Genomic DNA, 25,593 nt, shown 5'->3' with positions numbered 1-25,593 from the left:
GATGCGCCTATTTTCAATTCGTAGAACCATATATAGGGAATGGTGTATAGAATTACTTAGTACTATTAAGTTAAACAGTGATGTTAGGAGGATAGATGATAGAAACTTTATTAGATTTCTGTTAGGTGGACGCATGTACAGAATGTCCATGATAGATTTAGCCAGGGCCTTACAGATTTACACCCCTGCTGAACTTTTGAGCCCCGACTGTAATAGCCTGATTGCCCAAGGAGAAAGGATAGATAGGGAATTTGATATTAACGCCGTCTGGAGGCGTATGTCCCACTTTAATGAATTTCACGCCAGTGGAAATCATACATACTTAGATATAGACAGAGCTGAACTCCGGGTGATTCATAGATTCTTAGCAAACACAATTACACAAAGGGGTAAGAATAAGGAGAAATTGACCGTAAACGATTTGTTCTACCTCAAGTGTATTAGAGACCCGAGGAGTTTCGTTAACATTCCCTATTGTGTTGGTTATTATCTCGCTAATGTAGTTTCGGGGATGAAATCGGGGAGTATTATAGGTGGTGGCATTTTCATTACTCTCATTGGAGAATATTTAGGTGTGGATAAGCACCAAGGGGGTCCAATGAACGAAATAGAGGACGAAGGTGAAACTATAAGTTCAAACCTTTATCACGGTGCAAGGGTATTATTGATGAGACGTGGCCGGGTATATCGATACGAGGGACCTCAGCGACAGGTAGAAAGAGGTTCGGATGACGAGATGGAGGAGGCGAACAACATTATAGGAGTTGTTCGGGAGACTGCTCTTGATTTAGGCGTTCGTATGGAGGATGAATACATGACGAACTATGATAGGCATATGCAGTACGAGGCATGGCAACGTCAGAATGACTACGAGCATTCCCGGCAACGAGAGCATGGCCGATGGGATTATCATCAGTGCCAAATTATAAGCCAGTTGCAGCCTGGCGAGATGTATTATCCGACCCGACCCGCATACTATCCCGCACATCAGCCAGAAATGAGACCACCCTATGATTCATATGATTATGACGCAGCATACCAGTTCACCTATAATCAGCCATGGAACCCGGACGCGAACATGAATTGGGATCCTTATCCTAATTATCCTCCTAACCCACCTCCTGATCAGTAGAGATAAGTTGGTAATTTATATTTTTATTATTTTAAACACTTAACATTTTATTACGTTTATGTAATGTTTGATATTCTTATTATTATTGTGTACTAATATTTTTCTAATAGTTTGAAAGTGGGATGCCAAAGTTCCATTTCAAATTACATGTATGATTATATTTGTATTGTATGTATTCTATTTTATGCACAAAACAGGGTAAAACAACGCATTTTCAAAGACTGGCATTAAGTTCAGCAAAAGCAAGTAATTTTGACGACAAGATGCAAAATATATGTGAAATAACAACAAGACGGAATGAACAAATGATGTGCACCATTTATCATTCAGCAAACAAACGCCAATATATTTGGAAACTTTGGTAAAATTTAATCATTTTCACACAAATCACCCTCAATAATTTAAATTGTTACTAATTTCTTGCAAATGAGGGCATTGCAAGATCTTAAGTGTGGGAAGGGATTAAATTCTTTCGGATTTTAAAAATTTTTACTTTATACACTTGGTTACCATTAAAAATACTAGTAAAGCAGTAGTTGTATTAGAATCTAGTGCTCTCTGATAAAAAAGAACAGCCCTAGTCTTATATACTGACTACCCAATTCTAGTAAAATTTTTCAAAATTTTCAAATAAATGAATTAAAATCATGTTTATACATATTTATGAACGATAAAACTAGGTTTTAACACCGAAATTATTGTTACCTCGGAAAGGACATAAATTGAGAAACAAACTAAAATGTTAAAATTCATTTAAAATGGAATAGAGGACGATAAAAAGGAAAATAAAAGCCAAGTGTGGGAAAATTTACCAAGTTATCTTAAACATATGTCACATATATCTGTAACAAATAACTGAAAATACTTTTGCTTTGGACTAAACTAAACTGTTTTACCCGATAAAAGAAAAGAAGAGATGGATCTACACGATGAATCAATTCCATCATTTAAAAGGAAGTAAAGTCTTCCGAAAAAGACACGCGCTTCTTGATTTAGGTCATGAAGTTGTCGTCCAGACCAGCTGTAGGTTGACGAAAAATCTAGAAAAGTCATCACTAAAATCAGCAGGAAATCCACGGACCTCAGCATTAAACAGGGTCGCCAAGTGGTCAGATTTATCCTAACCATAAGAAGGATTTATCTCGTACAATGGGGGGGCACCGTGCAAATTAGCTTGATAAGACTAATGAATCAGATCCCTAGAAAGGATAATCTCCTTAAAGATTAAAAATCAGCTTTTAAGACTGATATTACTCAATCCTTGAGATTGACCTTAAAGATTGAGAATTCAAACTCATGGAATTCAATGATATCTAAACTCGAGCTTAAACGAGAAAATATTTTGATCAAAATTACAAATTGATTTGTTTTCTGAAAACCCTATTTTCAATGCGTTCATTACCATTGAACGTAAAATCCTAGGAATTCACCTGGAATTCATTAGGTCACCTGAACTAAATCGGGTGTCAACCGTAAGAACGGTGGTTGCATAGTGGTCAAAGACAGGACCTTGTGCCAGACCGAAAAATTATAAGGGTGAGCTTTACTATTGCTCCTACCAAGGATAGTAATTGCGTCCGACACGTTATAGACCATAATCAAAAGCATGTCACGGGACATTGCCTTAAACAGTTGCTTGTTCAACGCTTTCCTTTACAACCGGACGGTAGTTTACCGAAAGGTAATATACGGGACAAGTAAACTGGACGTGTTGCTTTCCTAATACAAGGTTAGCAAGTGGGTGACACAAAACCGCAAGTTTTGAGCTAAAATTTTCAAATCTGAAAACCACCAAACCCACAAAAATATTTTGCAAACACCGGTAAAGGGTTATTCCGGAAAACTTATCTAGGGTAAAAACTAGATTTAATTTTCAAAAGATCAAATGTTTTCATAAAGATCCAATTTCCTTAATGGATCTAAATTTTTATAGTCATGTGGGACTGTAAACCACATCGTTACTACCATTGTTCATACCGCCGTATAGAAATCACTGATGTACAAAGTGTGAAGAATAAAGAAGTGATTCAAGTGTTTCAAGACAATATTGCTTGAGGACAAGCAACGCTCAAGCGAGGGGATATTGATAAGGCTAAAAAGGAACATATATTTTATAGCATTATTCCCCAAGAAAGACAAGATTTTAGTTGGTATTGTTCGATTTACAAGCAATATTCGTTTAAATATTAAAAAGTGAAGACAAAAGGCAGATTCGACAAATTGAAGACAAAAAGGCCCAAAGAGCTAAAAAGTACAAGATACAACTAAGAAGGTTCAAAATATTGATGAGGAACGTCTCAAAATGACAAGAGTACAAGTTACAAGACGCAAAGTACACGATATAAAATAATACGCGAAGACGTCCGAAAATCCGGAACCGGGACCTGAGCCAAGAAGAAACGCCCGACGCAACGGACCAAAAATATCTAGTCTACTATGCACAAGAATATAATATAATATATATATAATTATATATAATTATATATTATATTATATATATTATTATTATATTACGTCGGCAAGAAGAAAACAAATCAATTTGGCTGGATCCAGGGTGGCCATGCGACTCGCATGGCCAGAGGCACAAATCCATGCGAGTCGCATGGAGTGAAATTGCTGGTCAGGTCCTATATAAAGCCAGTTTTCTGCCGAGTTTTAATCATCTTTTTCTTCCTCTTCATACGTAAAACTTATATATATATATATAATTTATATTTTAATTTTAATTTTAATTCTAATAATAAGGGTATGTTAGCGAATGTTGTAAGGGTGTAAGTCGAAATTCTGTCCGTGTAACGCTACGCTATTTTTAATCATTGTAAGTTATGTTCAACCTTTTTATATTAATGTCTCGTAGCTAAGTTATTATTATGCTTATTTAAAACGAAGTAATCATGATGTTGGGCTAATTACTAAAATTGGGTAATTGGGCTTTGTACCATAATTGGGGTTTGGACAAAAGAACGACACTTGTGGAAATTAGACTATGGGCTATTAATGGGCTTTATATTTGTTTAACTAAATGAAAGTTTGTTAATGTTAATATAAAGATTTACAATTGGGCGTCCCTATAAATTACCATATACACTCGATCGGACACGATGGGCGGGGTATTTATATGTACGAATAATCGTTCATTTAACCGGACACGGGAATGGATTAATAGCCACTAGAATAATTAAAACAGGGGTGAAATTACATTCAAGGGTAATTGGTGTAATTGTTAACAAAGTAGTAAAACCTTGGTTTACACGCAGTCGATAACCTGGTGTATTCATTAAACAAAGTATTAAAACCTTGTTACAATTCGAATCCCCAATTAGTTGGAATATTTATCTTCGGGTATAATAATAATTTGACAAGGACACTTGCAATTTATATTTATGACTGATGGACTGTTATGGACAAAAACCAGACGGACATATTAAATAATCCAGGACAAAGGACAATTAACCCATGGGCATAAAACTAAAATCAACACGTCAAACATCATGATTACGGAAGTTTAAATAAGCATAATTCTTTTATTTCATATTTAATTTCCTTTATTTTATATTTAATTGCACTTCTAATTATCGCACTTTTAATTATCGTACTTTTTAATTATCGCAATTTTATTTTATCGCTTTTTTATTATTCGCAATTTTATTATCGTTATTTACTTTACGCTTTAATTTAAGTCTTGTATTTATTTAATATTTTACATTAGGTTTTAACTGCGACTAAAGTTTTAAAATTGACAAACCGGTCATTAAACGGTAAAAACCCCCCTTTATAATAATAATATTACTTATATATATATTTGTATTTTTATAAAAGTAAACTAATATAGCGTTGAGCTTTGTTTAAAGATTTCCCTGTGGAACGAACCGGACTTACTAAAAACTACACTACTGTACGATTAGGTACACTGCCTATAAGTGTTGTAGCAAGGTTTAAGTATATCCATTCTATAAATAAATAAATATCTTGTGTAAAATTGTATCGTATTTAATAGTATTTCCTGCAAAAATTTAATAGTATTTTATACCCCTCTGCTTTGACATCAATTATATTTATATACATAGTTAACTTGTAATTTTTAGTCCGTTGCGTCGAGCGTTGAGAGTTGACTCTAGTCCCGGTTCCGGATTTTCGAACGTCCTTGCGTACAATTTTATATTTTGTACTTTGCGTTTTGAATCTTGTACTCTTGTGATTTCGAGACGTTTCTTATCAATAATTGGAACCTCTTTGATTGTCTTTTGTTCTTTTGAGCTTTTTGGTCGTTTGCGTCTTCAATTCGTCGAATCTGTCTTTTGTCTTCACCTTTTATTATTTAAACGAATATCACTTGTAAATAGAACAATTGCAACTAAAAGCTTGTCTTTCTTGAGGAATAATGCTATGAAATATATGTTCGTTTTTAGCATTATCAAATATTCCCACACTTGAGCGTTGCTTGTCCTCAAGCAATATTGTCTTGAAATACTAGAATCACTTCTTTATTCTTCACACTTTGTACATCAGTGATTTCTATATGGCGGTATAAACAATGGTAGTAACGATATGGTTTACAGTCCCACATCACTATAAAAAATTAGATCCATTAAGGAAATTGGATCTTTATGAAAACATTTGATCTTTTGAAAATTAAATCTAGTTTTTACCCTAGATAAGTTTTCCGGAATAACCCTTTACCGGTGTTTGCAAAATATTTTTGTGGGTTTGGTGGGTTTCAGATTTGAAAATTTTAGCTCAAAACTTATGGTTTTGTGTCACCCACTTGCTAACCTTGTATTAGGAAAGCAACACGTCCAGTTTACTTGTTCCGTATATTACCTTTCGGCAAACTACCGTCCGGTTGTAAAGGAAAGCGTTGAACAAGCAACTGTTAAGGCAATGTCCCGTGACATGCTTTTGATTATGGTCTATAACGTGTCGGACGCAATTACTATCCTTGGTAGGAGCAATAGTAAAGCTCACCCTTATAATTTTTCGGTCTGGCACAAGGTCCTGTCTTTGACCATGCTATGCAACCACCGTTCTTACGGTTGACACCCGATTTAGTTCAGGTGACCTAATGAATTCCAGGTGAATTCCTAGGATTTTACGTTCAATGGTAATGAACGCATTGAAAATAGGGTTTTCAGAAAACAAATCGGTTTATAATTTTGATCAAAATATTTTCTCGTTCAAACTCGAGTTTAGATATCATTGAATTCCATGAGTTTGAATTCTCAATCTTTAAGGTCAATCTCTAGGATTGAGTAATATCAGTCTTAAAAGCTGATTTTTAATCTTTAAGGAGATTATCCTTTCTGGGGATCTGATTCATTAGTCTTGTCCAGCTAATTTGCATGGTGCCCCCCCATTGTACGAGATAAATCCTTCTCATGGTTAGGATAAATCTGACCACTTGGCGACCCTGTTTAATGCTGAGGTCCGTGGATTTCCTGCTGATTTTAGTGATGACTTTTCTAGATTTTTCGTCAACCTACAGCTGGTCTGGACGACAACTTCATGACCTAAATCAAGAAGCGCGTTTCTTTTTCGGAAGACTTTACTTCCTTTTAATGATGGAATTGATTCATCGTGTAGATCCATCTCTTCTTTTCTTTCATTGGGTAAAACAGTTTAGTTTAGTTCAAAGCAAAAGTATTTTCAGTTATTTGTTACAGATATATGTGACATATGTTTAAAATAACTTGGTAAATTTTCCCACACTTGGCTTTTATTTTCCTTTTTATCGTCCTCTATTCCATTTTAAATGAATTTTAACATTTTAGTTTGTTTCTCAATTTATGTCCTTTCCGAGGTAACAATAATTTCGGTGTTAAAACCTAGTTTTATCGTTCATAAATATGTATAAACATAATTTGAATTCATTTAATTGAAAATTTTGAAAAATTTTACTAGAATTGGGTAGTCAGTATATAAGACTAGGGCTGTTCTTTTTTATCAGAGAGCACTAGATTCTAATACAACTACTGCTTTACTAGTATTTTTAATGGTAACCAAGTGTTTAAGATAAAAATTTTAAAATCCGAAAGAATTTAACCCCTTCCCACACTTAAGATCTTGCAATGCCCTCATTTGCAAGAAATTAGTAACAATTTAAATTATTGAGGGTGATTTGTGTGAAAATGATTAAATTTTACCAAAGTTTCCAAATATATTGGCGTTTGTTTGCTGAATGATAAATGGTGCACATCATTTGTTCATTCCGTCTTGTTGTTATTTCACATATATTTTGCATCTTGTCGTCAAAATTAGTTGCTTTTGCTGAACTTAATGCCAGTCTTTGAAAATGCATTGTTTTACCCTGTTGTGTACATAAGATAAACTGCAAACATATATACATATTTTTGAAGTTTGGTATATTACCCCACATTCAAAAATTATTAAAATCTAAGAATAAAAGTTAGATAATTATAAAAATGATTACAATATTAACAAAAGTATTAAACGTATCAATAATTACAAATTACAAAATAAAAAAATAATAAGTAAACTAAGGATGATATTGGTACCAATAGGGGTTCCAGGCATAACCATAAGTGCTATAGAATGCTTCGGCAGGGTCATACGTAGGATATGGTGGCTGCATCTCTATAGACCAGGGAGGGAAGATGGGTTTCGGTGTAGGAATATAGTTTCTACCTTTATGTTGGCAATGAGCTATGATTTGGTTCTGATGAACTTGCCAATCTTCAAATGCTCTCTGTCTAGCATTTTCGTATTCCTGAGAAGCTATAAACCTATGCATTTCTTACATCTCATTCCCCCCTCCTACATTACCTTGCTGCTAGTTTCTCTCCACCTGTGGATGTCTACCATGGTATCGTACTGCGGCGTTATTTCGCCTCTTCAAAACTTTCGCACCATGGTATACATTTAAACCTATAGTATCGCGGGGTTCTGGTTCTTCTACTAATAATCCCCCCCGACTTATATCCACACCGAGATATTCACCAATCAAAGTAATAAAAATACCACCTCCTATTATGCTATGTGGTCGCATCCCCCGAACCATAGCTGATAAATAATAACTGATGTCAAAGCAGAGGGATATAAAATACTATTAAATTTTAGCAGAAAACACTATTAAATACGATACAATTTTACACAAGATATTTATTTATTTATAGAATGGATATACTTAAACCTTGCTACAACACTTATAGGCAGTGTACCTAATCGTACAGTAGTGTAGTTTTTAGTAAGTCCGGTTCGTTCCACAGGGAAATCTTTAAACAAAGCTCAACGCTATATTAGTTTACTTTTATAAAAATACAAATATATATATATATAAGTAATATTATTATTATAAAGGGGGGTTTTTACCGTTTAATGACCGGTTTGTCGATTTTAAGATTTTAGTCGCAGTTAAAACCTAATGTAAAATATAAAATAAATACAAGACTTAAATTAAAGCGTAAAGTAAATAACGATAATGAAATTGCCAATAATAAAAATGCGATAAAATAAAATTGCGATAATTAAAAAGTACGATAATTAAAAGTGCGATTAAATAACAATAAATAAAAGTGCGATAATTAGAAGTGCAATTAAATATAAAATAAAGGAAATTAAATATGAAATAAAAGAATTATGCTTATTTAAACTTCCGTAATCATGATGTTTGACGTGTTGATTTTAGTTTTATGCCCATGGGTTAATTGTCCTTTGTCCTGGATTATTTAATATGTCCGTCTGGTTTTTGTCCATAACAGTCCATCAGTCATAAATATAAATTGCAAGTGTCCTTGACAAATTATTATTATACCTGAAGTTAAATATTCCAACTAATTGGGGATTCGAATTGTAACAAGGTTTTAATACTTTGTTTAATGAATACACCAGGTTATCGACTGCGTGTAAACCAAGGTTTTACTACTTTGTTAACAATTACACCAATTACCCTTGAATGTAATTTCACCCCTGTTTTAATTATTCTAGTGGCTATTAATTCATTCCCGTGTCCGGTTAAATGAACGATTATTCGTACATATAAATACCCCGCCCATCGTGTCCGATCGAGTGTATACGGTAATTTATAGGGACGCCCAATTGTAAATCTTTATATTAACATTAACAAACTTTCATTTAGTTAAACAAATATAAAGCCCATTAATAGCCCATAGTCTAATTTCCACAAGTGTCGTTCTTTTGTCCAAACCCCAATTATGGTACAAAGCCCAATTACCCAATTTTAGTAATTAGCCCAACATCATGATTACTTCGTTTTAAATAAGCATAATAATAACTTAGCTACGAGACATTAATGTAAAAAGGTTGAACATAACTTACAATGATTAAAAATAGCGTAGCGTTACACGGACAGAATTTCGACTTACACCCTTACAACATTCGCTAACATACCCTTATTATTAGAATTATAATTAAAATTAAAATATAAATTATAAATATAAATATAAATTTTACGTATGAAGAGGAAGAAAAAGATGATGAAATTTGATCAGAATTCGGTTGGCTTTATAGCCAGAGTTGAAAATTGGGGCTCCGCGACTCGCGGCAAAAACCCCTTCAAACTCCGCGAGTCGCGGAGATAGTATTTACAGCTCAGTCCTTGGAGTTTTCTCTGCCGACGGTTTTTAATATATATATATAATATATATATAATTAATATAATTAATTATATATTATATTATATTTATATACATAGTTAACTTGTAATTTTTAGTCCGTTGCGTCGAGCGTTAAGAGTTGACTCTGGTCCCGGTTCCGGATTTTCGAACGTCCTTGCGTACAATTTAATATCTTGTACTTTGCGTTTTGAATCTTGTACTTTTGTAATTTCGAGACGTTTCTTATCAATAATTGGAACCTTTTTGATTGTCTTTTGTTCTTTTGAGCTTTTTGGTCGTTTGCGTCTTCAAATCGTCGAATCTGTCTTTTGTCTTCACCTTTTATTATTTAAACGAATATCACTTGTAAATAGAACAATTGCAACTAAAAGCTTGTCTTTCTTGAGGAATAATGCTATGAAATATATGTTCGTTTTTAGCATTATCAAATATTCCCACACTTGAGCGTTGCTTGTCCTCAAGCAATATCGTCTTGAAATACTAGAATCACTTCTTTATTCTTCACACTTTGTACATCAGTGATTTCTATACGGCGGTATAAACAATGGTAGTAACGATATGGTTTACAGTCCCACATGACTATAAAAATTTAGATCCATTAAGGAAATTGGATCTTTATGAAAATATTTGATCTTTTGAAATCTAGTTTTTACCCTCGATAAGTTTTCCGGAATAACCCTTTACCGGTGTTTGCAAAATATTTTTGTGGGTTTGGTGGGTTTCAGATTTGAAAATTTTAGCTCAAAACTTGCGGTTTTGTGTCACCCACTTGCTAACCTTGTATTAGGAAAGCAACACGTCCAGTTTACTTGTTCCGTATATTACCTTTCGGCAAACTACCGTCCGGTTGTAAAGGAAAGCGTTGAACAAGCAACTGTTAAGGCAATGTCCCGTGACATGCTTTTGATTATGGTCTATAACGTGTCGGACGCAATTACTATCCTTGGTAGGAGCAATAGTAAAGCTCACCCTTATAATTTGTCGGTTTGACACAAGGTCCTGTCTTTGACCATGCTATGCAACCACCGTTCTTACGGTTGACACCCGATTTATTTCAGGTGACCTAATGAATTCCAGGTGAATTCCTAGGATTTTACGTTCAATGGTAATGAACGCATTGAAAATAGGGTTTTCAGAAAACAAATCGGTTTGTAATTTTTGATCAAAATATTTTCTCGTTCAAGCTCGAGTTTAGATATCATTGAATTCCATGAGTTTGAATTCTCAATCTTTAAGGTCAATCTCTAGGATTGAGTAATATCAGTCTTAAAAGCTGATTTTTTAATCTTTAAGGAGATTATCCTTTCTGGGGATCTGATTCATTAGTCTTATCCAGCTAATTTGCATGGTGCCCCCCCATTGTACGAGATAAATCCTTCTCATGGTTAGGATAAATCTGACCACTTGGCGACCCTGTTTAATGCTGAGGTCCGTGGATTTCCTGCTGATTTTAGTGATGACTTTTCTAGATTTTTCGTCAACCTACAGCTGGTCTGGACGACAACTTCATGACCTAAATCAAGAAGCGCGTGTCTTTTTCGGAAGACTTTACTTCCTTTTAATGATGGAATTGATTCATCGTGTAGATCCATCTTTTCTTTTCTTTCATCGGGTAAAACAGTTTAGTTTAGTCCAAAGCAAAAGTATTTTCAGTTATTTGTTACAGATATATGTGACATATGTTTAAAATAACTTGGTAAATTTTCCCACACTTGGCTTTTATTTTCCTTTTTATCGTCCTCTATTCCATTTTAAATGAATTTTAACATTTTAGTTTGTTTCTCAATTTATGTCCTTTTCGAGGTAACAATAATTTCGGTGTTAAAACCTAGTTTTATCGTTCATAAATATGTATAAACATGATTTTGAATTCATTTAATTGAAAATTTTGAAAAATTTTACTAGAATTGGGTAGTCAGTATATAAGACTAGGGCTGTTCTTTTTTATCAGAGAACACTAGATTCTAATACAACTACTGCTTTACTAGTATTTTTAATGGTAACCAAGTGTTTAATATAAAAATTTTAAAATCCGAAAGAATTTAACCCCTTCCCACACTTAAGATCTTGCAATGCCCTCATTTGCAAGAAATCAGTAACAATTTAAATTATTGAGGGTGATTTGTGTGAAAATGATTAAATTTTTACCAAAGTTTCCAAATATATTGGCGTTTGTTTGCTGAATGATAAATGGTGCACATCATTTGTTCATTCCGTCTTGTTGTTATTTCACATATATTTTGCATCTTGTCGTCAAAATTAGTTGCTTTTGCTGAACTTAATGCCAGTCTTTGAAAATGCGTTGTTTTACCCTGTTGTGTACATAAGATAAACTGCAAACATATATACATATTTTTGAAGTTTGGTATATTACCCCACGTTCAAAAATTATTAAAATCTAAGAATAAAAGTTAGATAATTATAAAAATGATTACAATATTAACAAAAATATTAAATGTATCAATAATTACAAATTACAAAATAAAAAAAATAATAAGTAAACTAAGGATGATATTGGTACCAATAGGGGTTCCAGTCATAACCATAAGTGCTATAGAATGCTTCGGCAGGGTCATACGTAGGATATGGTGGCTGCATCTCATTCGACCAAGGAGGGAAGACGGGTTTCGGTGTAGGAATATAGTTTCTACCTATATGTTGGCAATGCGCTATGATCTGGTTCTGATGAACTTGCCAATCTTCAAATGCTCTCTGTCTAGCATTTTCGTATTCCTGAGAAGCTATAAACCTATGCATTTCTTGCATCTCATTCCCCCCTCCTACATTACCTTGTTCCTGGTTTCTCTCCACCTGTGGATGTCTACCATGGTATCGTATTGCGGCGTTATTTCGCCGCTTCAAAACTTTCGCACCATGGTATACATTTAAACCTATAGTGTCGCGGGGTTCCGGCTCTTCTAGTAATAATCCCCCCCGACTTATATCCACACCGAGATATTCACCAATCAAAGTAATAAAAATACCACCTCCTATTATGCTATGTGGTCGCATCCCCCGAACCATAGCTGATAAATAATAACCCACACAATATGGTATACTTACAGCGCTTTGTGGGTCTCGAATACACATATGGTAAAACAAATCTTGTTCATTTACCTTTTCATTGTTTTTACCCCTTTGTGTAATCGAATTAGCTAAAAACCTATGTATCACTCTTAATTCGGCTCTATCTATATCCAAATAAGAGTAGTTTCCCCCTTTGAAACGGTGATGGCTTGTCATTTGACTCCACACACCGTGTGTATCAAAATTCTCATCTATCTTTCTACCGTTTAGTATCAATCCTCTACAATCGGCAGACGCTAATTCCTCAGGCGTATATATACGTAAAGCCTGAGCCATGTCCAGTAAAGACATGTGGCGCATCGAACCGCCTAACAAAAATCTAATAAAAGAACGATCGGTTAAACTAGCTACCCGATCATTCAACTCTATACTACATAACAACTCTTCACACCATACTTTATATACAGGTCTGCGTATGGTGAATAAACATATCCAGTCATTAAAAGAAGAATTACCATACCTCTGTACAAGTAATTCCCTAATTGGCCCGGCCAATTCTACAGCTTCTAAGGGTCCCCATTCTATGACCCTCGGTACCTCAACAACCTTAGAGTGAAGAGTATGCAAACCCCGTTGATATTTTGGATAATCTATCCAAAGTCTGTCAAATCTCAGGTTCGGGTGCAATTCTTCCAAATGCATATCGGAAAAGGTCATGACTGGATGAGGTACATCCTGCTTGTAGTAGTTATCTACCTCCTGTTGTTCCAAATTCTCAGCAGGAGCATGGCGGGCTTGGGATGAAGATTCACCCCTTTCATTCTGCAAAACACATCAAACACAAATTTTGTGCATCCAAATATGCATTAGTGTCAGCAAAATCATCAATTAAAATAATTACAATGACATTATCAATTTATATCAAACTTAAGTTTATTTTCACATTTTTATCAAATCTACACTTTTTCAAATAAGCATATACGAAAATTTTCGCCAAGTTCATAAGCATTCAACTCAAATAACATGTCAAAATAATCATTACTAGCAATCAAACAAGTCTCAAATGGCATTATCTTTCAAAAATCAAGTTCATGAATTTTTAGACTTGAAAAAGTCCACTTTAATTCTCAAAATCATGTTTAGGCTCAAAGTTTTGATCATTTAACTACCTAGACATGTTACACTACTCAATTTAGCAACAATTCATGACAAAAATCGGCCATAACCTGTTTATATCAAAAAGCCCCAAATTGCTCAAGAACACAAACCCTAGATTATTCAAAATTTGAAGTTTAAGGCTTCTAATCATGTTAAACAGCATCAATCTAGGTTATACAAGCATAATACATAAACAACTTAAGTCTAATTACACTAAAAAGCATCAAAATCAAATTGGGGAAAAAAAAAGCTCAAGAACACCTAATTTCGAATTAATGGTGTTTAGGTGTAGAAATTTACCGTTTTTCTTGAGAAATTCTTAGATAGCATCCTTCTTAACATGATTTTAGCAAAAAATTTGGTGATTAACGGTTAAAAATTGGGATTTTTGGGGGTGATTTTCGGGTTTTTTCGGGGTGTTTTTTCGCAGTATATTTCTGTTTTGTGTGTGGGTGAGTGAACTGATCGTTTGCAGCTCTTATTTTTTTTTCTGTAATCCGGTCTCTCCGCGACTCGCGGAGATTTAGGCTCCAAACTCCGCGAGTCGCGGAGTTTGGTATTTTTTTTTTTTTTTTTTTTTTTTATAATCATTAACTTTTGAAAACAATTAAGAAATTAATTTTAAAATTTTGTTTCCCTTGTTATTTAGGACGAGGTCGTTTCGGATCGATGTCCTAGTCCGTCCTTCGACAAAATTTTAAAATTTGTCTTTTTGTAGCGATTGTTTTAAAAGCTAAGATTTTTGGGTTTTTTAATGTTTTTGGCATACTTTAAATCAATAAGATTAAAAATAATGATAATAAAAGTTCTCGTCCCTTCCTTGGGTAAAGCAATTTCGGTTCAAAGACCTAGTCTTCAACTTACGACGAATTTTAAAAATCATATTTTTAACTTAATGAGATAAAGTAAATTTTTGTTTTTAAATTCACACAACTTAAATATAAAATTCAAAATTAATATTAAAAAATCACACCAAACTTAAAATTTGAAATGCATAAAATTAAAAATTCATATTTTAAAAATTAAAAATTCACACCAAACTTAATTTAAAAATTTATAAATTCATATCAAACTTATATTAATTTTTCAAATATTTACAATTTTAAATATATTGTTTTTACAAAGTTTACAATATTAATTTAAGATTTAAATATTAATTTTAAAAACATGGTAAAAATAAAATTAAAAATCTTTTTGTCTTTTTATCCCACTTTAATCAATCAAATATTATCAAAAATATGCGCCCCTCTTTTCGGTAAAGTAATTTCGGTTCCAAGACCTAATTTAACTCATGACGAATTTTTGAAATATTTTGGGTTGATTGATTAAAGATATTTATACCTTAAGAATAAACGTTAAATTTCGCAGTGATGTAATAAATTTTTGAATGATATCAATAATTTCGGTCGCCAAACCTAATTTTATTCAATACCAATTTAATACTTTTTAGCGAACAAATTAGCGTTTATTATTAAAAGGTTAAAAATAAAAATAAAAATAAAAACTGTACAGACATACCTGTGAAATAGATTTCTTAGTTATATGATCTATTCCATTCATAAGATAGTCGGTTTAATTGGTTTTCCATGGCTCCAAAGGCGTAACCTCGAGCATTCAGTGTCTTTTCTTCTAAACATATGAACGGTCCGTCTCTGCATAAAGTAACAAATTCGGTATTTGAATAGGTTTGATTATTTGAACATTTACCTCCATGTGACCATTTTCCGCATTTGTGACATCGTTCTAGGTGTCGTGCTCTTCTTTTCGCTGCGGATTTTGATTTTCCTTTACCAAATTGTAACTTATTATCTTCGCATCTGGATCCTTTTCTAACTCCGTCCATTCTTTCTCTGATTACTGATACTAATTCGCTCGGTAGTATGTCATTATTTCTTTTAGTGATCAAAGCGTGTAGCATTAGACCATGGTTTAGTTCACAGGCAGTCTTCATTTCGTAAAAACCTAAAAAAAATAAAAATTCAGAATGGGGGGAGAAGACTAGTTCTTTAGGGTCTGCTAGGGAAAGACCATACGTGTTCCATTTTCGAGAACTACACGAAAACAGACAATCTAACTCTAACAGAAATACATATTATCCTTTAAAGACTTGATTCTCCCTACACTTAGTTAGCTGTGGTGTCGAAATTGTGATTAACTTCGTTGTCGACTTCCATCGGACCATGTATGTAATGTTTAACTCTGTGACCATTAACTTTAAATTCAATCCCATTTGAATTTATCAATTCTATCGTTCCGTATGGGAAAACTCTTTTGACTATGAATGGTCCAGACCATCTTGATTTCAATTTTCCAGGAAATAGCTTGAATCGTGAATTGAAAAGAAGAACTCTGTCTCCTTCTTTAAATTCTTTTGAACTTCTGATTCTTTTATCATGCCATTTCTTCGTTCTTTCTTTATAGATTAACGAATTATCGTATGCTTCATGTCTTAATTCTTCTAATTCGTTTAGTTGACTTAATCGTAGACGTCCGGCTTCATGTAAATCAAGATTACATGTCTTCAAAGCCCAAAATGCTTTGTGTTCAATTTCTACTGGAAGATGACATGCTTTTCCATAAACAAGTCTAAAAGGTGTGGTTCCAATTGGAGTTTTGTAGGCTGTTCTAAAAGCCCAGAGTGCATCCTCCAATTTAATGGACCATTCCTTCGAATTTGATCCTACGGTTTTCTCTAGAATACGTTTTAAAGCTCGGTTGGTATTTTCAACTTGTCCACTTGTTTGTGGATGATATGCGGTGGAGATTTTATGAGTTACTCCATATCTTTTAAGAACTTTCTCAAGTTGATTATTACAGAAATGAGTACCCCGATCACTTATTAAAGCTTTCGGTGTTCCAAACCTTGCAAAAAGACGTTTTAAAAAGTTGACTACAACTCGTGCATCGTTAGTTGGGAGAGCTTGTGCTTCCGCCCATTTAGATACATAATCAATGGCTACGAGTATATATAGATTATTATGAGATTTTGGAAATGGACCCATAAAGTCAATACCCCAAATGTCAAATACTTCACATACTTGGATGACATTTTGTGGCATTTCATCACGTTGACTTATTTTTCCGGCCCTTTGACATGCATCACAGGATTTGCAAAGAAGGTGTGCGTCTTTGTAAATTGTAGGCCAATAGAATCCAGCTTCATAAACTTTTCTTGCTGTTAGTTGAGGCCCATAATGCCCTCCTGTTGGTCCTGTGTGACAATGGTTTAAAATTTTACTAGCTTCATCTCCAAATACACATCGGCGTATTATTCCATCGGGACAACTTTTAAACAGATGTGGATCTTCCCAGAAATAGTGTTTTATATCACTGAAGAATTTCTTTCGTCTTTGGTACGATAATCCTTTTTCAAGGAATCCACAAACTAAGTAGTTTGCATAGTCTGCAAACCATGGGATTTCTTTATAATCTATCTTCAATAGATATTCATCAGGAAAGTTGTCTTGTATGGCCGATTCATTCAGAACTTCTAATTCGGGATTTTCAAGACGAGAAAGATGATCAGCGGCGAGATTTTCTGCTCCTCTTTTATCTCGAATTTCAATATCAAACTCTTGTAAGAGTAAGATCCAACGGATTAATCTTGGTTTAGCATCTTGTTTTGAAAATAGGTATCTAAGAGCAGAATGGTCGGTATAGACCACCGTTTTTGCTAGAACGAGATATGATCGAAATTTGTCAAAAGCAAAGACAATAGCAAGGAGTTCTTTTTCAGTAGTTGTATAGTTCGTTTGTGCTCCTTGTAACGTCTTACTAGCATAATATATAGGTTGAAATCGTTTTTCAATCCTTTGTCCTAAAACGGCTCCCATTGCAAAATCACTTGCATCGCACATTAGTTCAAATGGTAGATTCCAATTTGGTGTTATCATGATTGGTGCATTAGTGAGTTTTTCTTTAAGAATATTAAAAGATTTGATACATTCATCTGAAAAGATGAATGGCGCATCCTTTTCTAGGAGTTTATTCATAGGAGTGGCAATTTTAGAAAAATCTTTTATGAAACGTCGGTAAAAACCGGCATGCCCTAGAAAACTCCTAACTCCTCTAACATTGGTGGGATGTGGAAGTTTAGCAATTACATCTACTTTAGCTCTATCCACTTCAATCCCTTCTTTTGAAATTTTATGTCCAAGAACGATGCCTTCTTTAACCATGAAATGGCATTTCTCCCAATTAAGTACTAGATTTGATTTTTCGCATCTAATTAGCATTCGTTCCAGATTAACTAGACATGATTTAAATGTATCACCGAAGACTGAAAAGTCATCCATGAATACTTCTATGCATTCTTCTATCATGTCGTGAAAAATCGCCATCATACACCTTTGAAAGGTTGCAGGGGCGTTACAAAGTCCAAATGGCATGCGTTTGTAAGCAAAAGTACCATAAGGGCACGTGAATGTGGTTTTCTCTTGATCTTCGGGTGCTATTGGAATTTGAAAATATCCGGAAAATCCATCTAGAAAACAATAGTAACTATTTCCGGCTAATCTTTCCAACATTTGATCTATGAAAGGTAAGGGAAAGTGATCTTTTCTGGTGGCGTCATTTAATTTTCTATAATCAATACATACACGCCATCCTGTTACAGTCCTAGTAGGAATAAGCTCATTTTTCTCATTTATAATGACAGTCATACCACCCTTCTTAGGGACGCATTGAACTGGGCTTACCCATGGACTATCAGAAATTGGATATATCAAACCTGCATCTAGCAGTTTAATAATCTCTTTCTTAACTACATCTTGCATATTAGGATTTAGTCTTCGTTGGCGTTGCACATACGTTTTATGACCTTCTTCCATAAGGATTTTATGTGTGCAATACGAAGGACTTATTCCTTTAATATCATGAATCTTCCATGCAATGGCTGGTTTATGAGCTTTCAACACAGAAATGAGTTGTGATTTCTCATTTTCAGTAAGAGAAGACGATATTATTACAGGTAATTCAGATTCACCATGTAAATAAGCGTATTCCAAATGGTTTGGAAGTGGCTTTAACTCTAATTTCGGAGGTTCTTCTATCGATGATTTATATCGATATCTGTCTTCTTCTTTTAGCATTTGAATTTCTTCTGTTGTTGGTTCATATCCATTAGCTATAAGTGTAGCTAACATTTCAGCTTCATCAATTGGTTCATTACCTTCTCCTAAAGAACATTCTCCTGTTCCTTGTAATTCTGGAAATTCTTCTAACAATTCTGCATGTGCATCTATAGTTTGAATATAATAACATGTATCATCTGCAGATTGCGGTTGTTGCATTGCTCTATCAACTGAAAAGGTAACACTCTCATCCTCTATACTTAGGGTCAGTTTCTTACCGAACACGTCTATCATTGCTTTAGCCGTGTTTAAGAATGGTCTTCCTAATATGAGAGGAACTTGAGAATCTTCTTCCATGTCCAAAACAACAAAATCTACTGGAAATACTAAAGTACCAACTTTAACTAGCATATTCTCCATTATCCCTCTAGGATATTTTATTGATCTATCGGCTAGTTGTATGCTTATTCTGGTTGGTTTTAATTCTCCAAGGTCTAGTTTAGCGTATAGTGAATACGGCATTAGATTTATACTAGCACCTAAGTCTGCCAATGCTTCTATTGAACTAAGACTACCCAGAAAACATGGAATTGTGAAACTTCCTGGATCAGATAATTTTTCTGGTATCTTATTCAACAGCACTGCTGAACAATTAGCATTCATAGTAACAGCCGAGAGTTCTTCCATTTTCTTTCTATTCGTGATTAGATCTTTCAAGAATTTAGCATATCTTGGCATTCCTGAAATCACATCAATGAAATGAAGATTTACATTTATCTGTTTAAACATATCCAAGAATTTGGATTGCTCGGCTTCAAGTTTTTCCTTCTTCATTTTACTCGGGTAAGGAAGTGGTGGTTGGTATGGTTTAACATAAGGTTTATCCTTAACTGTGTTATCTTCATTAACCTTCTCAACTACCGGTTCTTTTTCCTTATCTTGATCAGGTTGTGGTTCTTGTGGAGTAGGAATAGTTTCATCAGAAGTTACAGGTATTTCAGGTGATTTAAGTGTTGTACCACTTCTTGTGGTAATAGCTTTAGCTGTTTCATTCCGGGGGTTAGCATTTGTATCACTAGGTAAACTTCCCGGTTTTCTTTCACCTATTAACCTTGCTAGGTTACTTACTTCTTGTTCCAGATTTTGAATAGAAGCTTGTTGATTTCTAAATGCTTGAGCATTTTGTTCATTGGTTTGTTTTTGAGATGTGAAAAACTGCGTTTGAGTTTCAACTAGCTTCGTCATCATATCTTCTAAATTTGGCTTTTTATCATCGGTTTGTTGTGGTGGTTTGTTTTGAAAATTCGGTCTTTGCTGGTTGTAAGTATTATTGGATACTTGTTGACTGCTAGGACCTTGTTGGTTATTGTATGGAATATTTCGGTTATAATTCTGGTTTTGATTGTAAATTGGTCTTGGCGGTTGATAATTATTCTGATAATTATTTCCAGGCCTTTGGTTTATGTATGAAATATTCTCTCTTTGTTCCATTGTTAATTCAATACTGAGACAATCTTTTGTCAAATGTGGTCCTCCACACTGCTCACAACTAATTCGTATTGAGTGAATATCCTTAGTCATCTTTTCCATTCGTCTCTCGAAAGCATCTATCTTTGCCGAAATGGAATCTAAGTCATGGCTAGAATCGGCTCTAGCTGCTTTAGATGATCTAATGATGTCTTTTTCTTGGTGCCACTCATGTGAGTGGGAAGCAGTATTATCAATAATTTTGTAAGCATCAGTTTCGGTTTTCTTCATAATAGAACCACCAGCTGCTATATCTATGTCTTTCCTTGTAGTGATGTCGCATCCTTGGTAGAATATTTGTAATATTTGACAGGTGTCTAAACCATGTTGCGGACATCCTCTTAATAACTTTCCATATCTTGTCCACGCCTCATATAGAGTTTCATTTGGTTTCTGTGTGAACGTAACAATTTCTGCTTGAAGTCTTACGGCTTTAGATGCAGGAAAGAATTGTTTAAGAAATTTGTCAATTAAAACGTCCCATGTATCGATCGCCCCTTCAGGTAACGATTCCAACCAATCTTTGGCTTCTCCCTTTAAAGTCCAGGGAAATAACATGAGATATATCTGTTCATCCTCCACTTCTCGTATTTTAAATAGTGTGCAGATCCTATTAAAGGTACGTAGATGTTCATTTGGATCTTCCTTCGGCGCACCACTAAATTGGCATTGATTAGTCACCATGTGTAGAATTTGTCCTTTGATTTCATAATCTGGCGCATTAATGTCTGGATGAGTAATTGCGTGACCTTGGCCAGTGCGTTTAGCTCTCATTCGGTCTTCCATACTTAAAGGTTCCAGATTCTCCATAATTGAATTTGTTGAATCGGTATCACTAGATGCTTCAGATTTAATGGTTCGTTCCTCAACAATCTCTGTTTGAATGATTGGTGGTTCCGGAGGAAAGTTTAATGGTTCAGGATCTACGAACCGTTCCTGAATATTTTCCGGATTCTCAATTGTGAGGTCGGGTTCAAAAAATGGATTATCGGAAATTTGAACTGAAGTACTTGGTCGACTAGATGACGATTCTAAAGAAAAATCAACGGCGGTTATATTTGTTAAACGATGTCTTGATCTAGTTACAGGTGGTGAACGTACAAAAGGTGATGAACGTCTTGCTCGGTGCATTCACTGAATATCCTATTAGTTTTAAAAAGGAAAGAAAAATTATAATAAGTTATCCAATCAATAGACTTTTCTGATTTTGCCCACGTTTCGAATAGCCAAAAGATGCAGCAGAGGGGCAGGATTCGTTTGGTCTCAATATAATTGAGGACTGTTTGGCTCCAATAACCCGGTCCACGTACAAATCCAACTATTACTACGAACCAGAAAATTTTGATGTCTATCAATTTAACCACTTAAAATAAATTTTCGTAATTTTAAGAAATTTAGATAAGAAGTAGAAAAAATTCTAAGTCCTAAAAACTAGAATGGCGAGAAATAAGAGAGAAAAAGATTGCGCGTCGCAAAAGGTCAAAAAAAAAAAAATATTGGTTGAAAAATAAAAGGTGACGGAAAAATAAAAGAAACTTATAAAAACTTAAAAATACTTTGACTAACCTAACCTTATTACTACAACTAACTTAAAATTATAATCGCAAATTGAAATTACTAATTGGAATGATAATTGGTACATAGTAAAAGGTGTCTAAAAATATTAAAGCTTACAAGGAAAAACTAAATCCCAAATGGAAATAACTTAAAAAGAAACTAAAACTTAAAAAGGCGTCGCAAAATTCTAAAGCACCTAAATCTTAGTCTAAAGAAAAAGCACTTAAGGAATTCTACGGCAAAGCCTAAAAATCTAGGAGTAAAAATAACTATAGCAAAAACTAAGTTTAAAATTAAATATGAGCTAAAAATACAAAAATTATGCTACAACGATTAAAAAGGGACAAAATATAAAAATATACAAAAAGTTGTACAAAGTACAATTTTTATAAAAATATTATTTTTATATTATTTATTTTATAAAACTATTAATTTTACAATTTTAATAAAACTAATTAAACAAAATACATAAATTAAATAAAAAGTAAAAATAAAACTAAAACTAAAACTAATAATAATAATAATAATAATAATTAGGTAATAATAATAATAATTAATTAAAATAACCCGTAATTAATGCAGTTTTAGGGTTTCTGTTCGCGTGTCAGAAAGGCTCCGCGAGTTGCGGTGATTAATGAGGAAAACCCCGCGAGTCGCGGGGTTCAGAATTTCAGCTGACAGGGTTGAATTTTTTACGCGTTTTGATATTTTTTTTTTTTCTGTTTTCTGTTTTTTTTTAATTAAATAAAAGATATTAAAAAAAAGTTATATTTTTATAAACTAAAATAAAAATAAAGAAACTTATAAAACTTAAATATTTAACAAAATCTTAAAAATACATATATTTTTGTTTTTTCTTTTTTATATTTTTGAATAATTAAAACGTATTTTTACAAAAGCGAATTTTAATAAAAGTAAACTAAAAACTCTTTTTTTTTTTTTATTATTAGCGTTGCGCTTCCGGCTTTTAAGATAGTTCCCCGGCAGCGGCGCCAAAAATACTTGATGATGTAGCGTGAGGGTACGAAATAGTATTATTTTTACTAGGAAATACTACAAAATATGACACAAGTTTTATTAATTTACTGATGGGATATACCTAAACCTTGCTACAACACTTATAGGCAGTGTACCTAATCGTACAGTAGTGTAGTTTTTAGTAAGTCCGGTTCGTTCCACAGGGAAATCTTTAAACAAAGCTCAACGCTATATTAGTTTACTTTTATAAAAATACAAATATATATATATAAGTAATATTATTATTATAAAGGGGGGTTTTTACCGTTTAATGACCGGTTTGTCGATTTTAAGATTTTAGTCGCAGTTAAAACCTAATGTAAAATATAAAATAAATACAAGACTTAAATTAAAGCGTAAAGTAAATAACGATAATGAAATTGCCAATAATAAAAATGCGATAAAATAAAATTGCGATAATTAAAAAGTACAATAATTAAAAGTGCGATTAAATAACAATAAATAAAAGTGCGATAATTAGAAGTGCAATTAAATATAAAATAAAGGAAATTAAATATGAAATAAAAGAATTATGCTTATTTAAACTTCCGTAATCATGATGTTTGACGTGTTGATTTTAGTTTTATGCCCATGGGTTAATTGTCCTTTGTCCTGGATTATTTAATATGTCCGTCTGGTTTTTGTCCATAACAGTCCATCAGTCATAAATATAAATTGCAAGTGTCCTTGACAAATTATTATTATACCCGAAGTTAAATATTCCAACTAATTGGGGATTCGAATTGTAACAAGGTTTTAATACTTTGTTTAATGAATACACCAGGTTATCGACTGCGTGTAAACCAAGGTTTTACTACTTTGTTAACAATTACACCAATTACCCTTGAATGTAATTTCACCCCTGTTTTAATTATTCTAGTGGCTATTAATTCATTCCCGTGTCCGGTTAAATGAACGATTATTCGTACATATAAATACCCCGCCCATCGTGTCCGATCGAGTGTATACGGTAATTTATAGGGACGCCCAATTGTAAATCTTTATATTAATATTAACAAACTTTCATTTAGTTAAACAAATATAAAGCCCATTAATAGCCCATAGTCTAATTTCCACAAGTGTCGTTCTTTTGTCCAAACCCCAATTATGGTACAAAGCCCAATTACCCAATTTTAGTAATTAGCCCAACATCATGATTACTTCGTTTTAAATAAGCATAATAATAACTTAGCTACGAGACATTAATGTAAAAAGGTTGAACATAACTTACAATGATTAAAAATAGCGTAGCGTTACACGGACAGAATTTCGACTTACACCCTTACAACATTCGCTAACATACCCTTATTATTAGAATTATAATTAAAATTAAAATATAAATTATAAATATAAATATAAATTTTACGTATGAAGAGGAAGAAAAAGATGATGAAATTTGATCAGAATTCGGTTGGCTTTATAGCCAGAGTTGAAAATTGGGGCTCCGCGACTCGCGGCAAAAACCCCTTCAAACTCCGCGAGTCGCGGAGATAGTATTTATAGCTCAGTCCTTGGAGTTTTCTCTGCCGACGGTTTTTAATATATATATATAATATATATATAATTAATATAATTAATTATATATTATATTATATTTATATACATAGTTAACTTGTAATTTTTAGTCCGTTGCATCGAGCGTTAAGAGTTGACTCTGGTCCCGGTTCCGGATTTTCGAACGTCCTTGCGTACAATTTAATATCTTGTACTTTGCGTTTTGAATCTTGTACTTTTGTAATTTCGAGACGTTTTTTATCAATAATTGGAACCTTTTTTATTGTCTTTTGTTCTTTTGAGCTTTTTGGTCGTTCGCGTCTTCAAATCGTCGAATCTGTCTTTTGTCTTCACCTTTTATTATTTAAACGAATATCACTTGTAAATAGAACAATTGCAACTAAAAGCTTGTCTTTCTTGAGAAATAATGCTATGAAATATATGTTCGTTTTTAGCATTATCAATAACCCACACAATATGGTATACTTACAGCGCTTTGTGGGTCTCGAATACACATATGGTAAAACAAATCTTGTTCATTTACTTTTTCCTTGTTCTTACCCCTTTGTGTAATCGAATTAGCTAAAAACCTATGTATCACTCTTAATTCAGCTCTATCTATATCCAAATAAGAATAATTTCCCCCTTTGAAACGGTGATGGCTTGTCATTTGACTCCACACACCGTGTGTATCAAAATTTTCATCTATCTTTCTACCGTTTAGTATCAATCCTCTACAATCGGCAGACGCTAACTCCTCAGGCGTATATATACGTAAAGCCTGAGCCATGTCCAGTAAAGACATGTGGCGCATCGAACCGCCTAACAAAAATCTAATAAAAGAACGATCGGTTAAACTAGCTACCCGATCATTCAACTCTATACTACATAACAATTCTTCACACCATACTTTATATACAGGTCTACGTATGGTGAATAAACATACCCAGTCATTAAAAGAAGAATTACCATACCTCTGTACAAGTAATTCCCTAATTGGCCCGGCCAATTCTACAGC

This window comes from Rutidosis leptorrhynchoides, chromosome 10 (assembly GCF_046630445.1).
Source record: "Rutidosis leptorrhynchoides isolate AG116_Rl617_1_P2 chromosome 10, CSIRO_AGI_Rlap_v1, whole genome shotgun sequence".
In the NCBI taxonomy this organism is placed as follows: domain Eukaryota; kingdom Viridiplantae; phylum Streptophyta; class Magnoliopsida; order Asterales; family Asteraceae; genus Rutidosis; species Rutidosis leptorrhynchoides.
The sequence above is the reverse complement of the archived record's forward strand: the minus strand, read 5'-3'. Positions refer to the sequence as shown.